This window comes from Amblyomma maculatum, chromosome 10 (genome assembly GCF_055883805.1).
Source record: "Amblyomma maculatum isolate TAMU_Amacu chromosome 10, ASM5588380v1, whole genome shotgun sequence".
Lineage (NCBI taxonomy): Eukaryota > Metazoa > Arthropoda > Arachnida > Ixodida > Ixodidae > Amblyomma > Amblyomma maculatum.
In genome coordinates this window covers 110,602,743-110,607,463 of record NC_139353.1, presented here as the reverse complement: position 1 = coordinate 110,607,463, position 4,721 = coordinate 110,602,743, and the positions used below count along the sequence as shown (strand labels likewise).

Genomic DNA, 4,721 nt, shown 5'->3' with positions numbered 1-4,721 from the left:
GAGCTCCAGCCAGTTCGGCCATATCATGTGGCCTCATGACATCGCAGAACCAGACAACCAATCAGTGCATGGCCATGTCACCTGCCAAAGGCATGGTTGTGATTTTTCTCAAGGGTGACGCCTTTTACGCTACCGCAATAAAGCAACTATTCTAAAATAAGTCACTTCTTGTAGAGCACTTTTCACTACTGCTGCTGCATTGTATGATATGGGCAGTTCAAATTATGTCCCTTCTGTAAAGAGCAGTTTGTTTGCACAGCCTCCTATCCGATGTGGATGTAGGCTACAATCCAGCACACAACAGCGGCAGGGCAGACACATTAAAAAACATGGCAGCCCTTACAAAAGCCAGCTGCTCCTTCAGCTGATAGAAAGTCCAAGATTTTCCCAATTCTATTATCTTGTAGGCAATGGACAATAACCCGATCAGTTTAAGTTTGCAAGTGCTTGACAGCCCCTTTCTTATAGATTATGGTACTGTTAGGATCCTTCCAAGATTTCAATATACTTGAGGTCGTGAGGCACTACACACACAAAGCAAACAGTTTTTCTAGCACACTCTCCCTACCACTCTTCAAAGATCTGCAGTTGCCTATCCATACCAGCCGATTTACCCCCTTGCATTGCTTCTAAGGCTTTTTTACTTCCTCCATGACCAGCATGACGTACAACCTGCTCACATTACTGCCCGTCATCCTGACTGCTTCAGCTGCTGCTGTGACTGCTTCAGGGCAATGTCATCAGCAAATTGCAGATTACTGAGGTATTCTCCATCTACCCTCATCCCTCAAGGCATGTCACCTACCACATAGTACAATAGATGCTGTCAAGAGAGTACAAGTGGCTGATTCCATGCCAAGTTACCTAAGACAATGCCATGTTTTAGACACCACTACACACGGATAACTTTTTCTCGGAGAACCACAGCTGTGTTACCTCCACAAGGGATCAAGTTTTCTTCTATATGACATCTCTCCAATAAATGTCAGGCCTGTTCAGGTATTAATCTGTTACTTTAATTCGCAAGGCTAGAAGCTAGACTGGCAAAAAATTGCAGTCACACATTTGTGCTTCCCACCTCCCCCCACTGCAAATCATGTGTTCCAAACCACCCAGAATGATTTTCAAATAATAGCATATCAGCAAATTCAAGGGTGACAATATTACACAAGATTAAATACATTGCAAGCAAGGTGTTTTAAACTTAACTGGGAGCACGCTCTAAACCTGTGGAAGCAGTGAGAGTATCCATTTGGTCACGCCAGTCGCAGCTCACTGCACTACTGAGGTGGCGGTGTAATCCAACTGGCGGAGGGAACTCGTTCGTCGGCACCAAGAATTCGTTGCCTCTGCAAATGTAAATAAATGAGAGTAATACTGCAATTACATTTAGTTTGCATAAATTCAGTAAACTCACTCACAATAGAATTTGGTTCCAGTAAAGCAAGTGAGAGTGCCTGCTGCAGAAGGAAAAAGGTAGTAATGAGACTGGCTGTCAATGCTAGCACAAATACAAATATTTAGAACACTTACAAAACACTGAAATAGCAACAAAGAGAATCTAAGTTAAATCACTTGTGCAGTAAGTGCCCAATATGCTGTGGCTTGCATGGAACTGCAATGGAGAGTGCTTATAGCAGCAACTGCCAAGCTCTTTGACAGGATTACGAGGTACTCACAATGGTGCCTCACTCTCCCACAAAACATGCTAGCTCAGATTAATTATTGCTCTGTTTTCAAATAAGCTGTCAATGGCCTTGGCAGCAGCTTGAAGCCAAGCACTGCCAACTGTTTATGTTGGAGCAGGCAAAAGATATATATATTAGGGAACTCTGCGGTAGCAACATGCATCCAAAGTGTTAAATCTATATAAACAAGCTCAGTGAGTTCCACCAATGCAGTTATTTCGGCAGTAAAAAGAGAGATATTGTCACAGGCATGAACCTATGCTAGCTGAGGAGTATTGAGGTCACCCTCATTGCTGCATACACCGAAATAAGTTGAGTACTTGACAGTGGAAGGTCTGAGCAAATAAGCACAGGAATTCGGTCATGTATATAACCATACTTTTGTAGCCATTTCATGCTGTGCAGTAGGCTTGTTGCACTTCGAGGCTCATTCCGCACAGAGCCAACTCACGTTTAAACCATCTCTCAGCTGGCCAGCAACCCCCCTTTATCAGTCCGCAGATATACTCATGTACTGCAGCACTACCACGTATGGTCTGTACAGATGAGTGCCACTTACCTTCCAACAGTTTTCCGAAAGAAGCCCGACATTTTCTATGGGCTGAGCCGCTCCATCGGTTGAAGCTGCGAGGAAGGCAATAAAACCTCCTGATTATAAACCAGCGCGTTCACGCTGGCGCACGCAAAAATGCCTTATACTGCCCAAACAAATATAAGCGAACTCAGAAACAGTTTTACGTTATCTTTTAGTCGCCTCATATGTCCCAATACTCCAGTGCATCCGGAAGACAACAGCAACCGGCGACTGATCGGTGCACAGCAGCAGGTATGGAAGCTGTTCCAAGCGCAATGAAACGAGATCGTGGACGCCATTACGCAGTCTCCTCACGCCTTCGCCCGGAGACCGTCGCGCGATTACGCCGCGTCAATAATTGAGGCTAACGCATGCTTGCGCTGCCGTGCAAAAACTCGTTAAAGAAGCTGCAAGGAAGGCGATGGCAGAAAGACTACAAATGCTTTACTTAGAGTTCGCGGGCATGTATGTACGACTCACCGCAGTCAGAAGGCTGCAAATAGGACTGCACCGAAGGCTGCGCCCTTGAATTTAAGGCTATAATTCACGAACTGAATTCGCATATCACCGAGTTTGCATTTACCGGGATGATGGCCCGCCAACTGCAGCAGACCGACGCATGAAAGACAACCTAGGGTGCCTAGGGCTCGCAAAGCGCAAATACTCGTTGTCTGAAAAGCGCGCCAGTCTTCCTTCTTTGGGCGACTCAGTGAGCATCTGGGTTTGAGGCTTACTTCTAGAAAAAAACAAGCACTAAAAGCTATTTGACGTCACATCCGTCCAGAAGAGCAACATATCCTCCTTTCCACTTTGGTCCTGGGCGCGCATGCGCAGTTCACGGAGCCGGCTCTCTGCAAGTTCAGGTCTGCGACCCGGTTGGAATAAGCTAGAAGCTTGGTGCAACCGGGTGAAAATAAGCAAACCGTTATTGCAACCCATGGATTGGCTTGGCTTTGTTTATTATTTTCGGATTGGGGTTTTTGCAGGAAAGCCAAAGGCAGATCACGTGTCGTGTGTTTGTAAACGACGTTTGGAATGTGTGGTCGTGTGAATCGCGATTTTTGCGTCGTGCACATTTCGTGCCTCAGTGCTCATTTTGAAGTTTCTTCATGGATTACGTTAGTAACGACAGAGGCGATAGACGCAGTAGAGGCTTCGTGCATCCACGGAAGTTGAAAGAGTGCTCCTACCTGCGAACCCCGTCGGTCTCTCCGTTCATTCTGCAACAAATCATATTTGCGTGTTGCTTCACGAACAGGGCGTCTTGGATTTATTTTTGAAGCATGAATGGTGCACAGTACTAGAAACCAAGAGCGTATGTAAAAGGCCTGTGTAGGGGGATCGTGATTTGGTTTGTGCTGCCATGGAAGAAGAATATTCTCAACGTGTAGGTGGTCTTGGCTTTCGTTTTGAAGGTTGCGGTGTTTATGTAATCACCGTATGTGATCGCTTGGCTGATTCTGGAAGGGTGTTTATGTGCTCTTTCTTTTGCAATGCCGGGCACTCCAGATAAAACGAGTCTTTTCGAAGCTGCGAGCAGTTCTCCCAAAACTGCCTTAGCGAAGGGACACTTCTATTTCGCGTTATTCACGAGGTGTGCGCGTTCGCGTAGTGTACAAGAGTGTGTAAAAAATATTTAGCATTCACCCGTTCCTACGTTCCCTGAATCGCACAGGGTATAGGCACTAAGATGGAGCCGAAATGGTGCCTTTCGCCCTCAATATATCATAATATTAACTTCGAAAAAAATATCCAGCAGGTTCGGTACTCGATTTTCTTTTACCGCTTTTCCCAAGTTGCGTCGTCTGTGTGCACGCATTTTTCACGTTGCCCGCATTCTGCTGAAGCTGCCTGAATTGAACAAACCTCTATCCACTAGTTTGATCCAAGGCTTTCTGACCGACCGCTCGCGGTTTGTTACTGCTAATACCCAGTCCTCTTTTTCAGTTTTCTTTCAGCTATGTGTTCCACAAAGCACTGTCCCTTACTCTTAACGATCTCCCTTCAGTAACTTCTACCATCCACATTTTAGTTGACTGTGTACTTCGCTGCTCTGTAACCAACTCGTCCGACGCTTCTGCCTTATATCTATATCTAATTTGCATACAATAGTGATGTACTATGTGGCGTCCGTCCCTGAGAAGCTTTAGACTGTTGATTTCTTCTCACCACTGCCAAAACAACACATCCTACTTACAAAATTAACACTAGTACTACTTTTTCAAAGAATTTGTTTAAGTATCTTGGTGTTGACCTCACTAATGGCTTAACATTGTCTTGCCTTGTAAGCCATGTAACTAATTACTCTAATAGAACTGTTGGATACCTCTATCGTAACCTACCTATGGCTGGCACCTCCTTGTGTAAAATTACTAGATTACAAAACCCTTGTGTGATCACAACTTTAATATACCAATGATATAGTTGATCCACTGTAACTTTACTGAACCTTATGAGCC

At 45.0% G+C, this 4,721-nt stretch overlaps 1 long non-coding RNA gene across 1 annotated transcript; it reads right to left on the bottom strand.

Annotated features, from left to right (window-relative positions):
- Positions 1 to 1,305: 1,305 nt before the first annotated feature.
- LOC146177232 (uncharacterized) lies at positions 1,306 to 2,959 on the bottom strand. Its single transcript, XR_014701012.1, has 3 exons — positions 2,743 to 2,959; positions 2,248 to 2,312; positions 1,306 to 1,349 (listed from the first exon to the last, which is right to left on the bottom strand). It is a non-coding gene; the product is annotated as an uncharacterized LOC146177232 (long non-coding RNA).
- Positions 2,960 to 4,721: the final 1,762 nt, after the last annotated feature.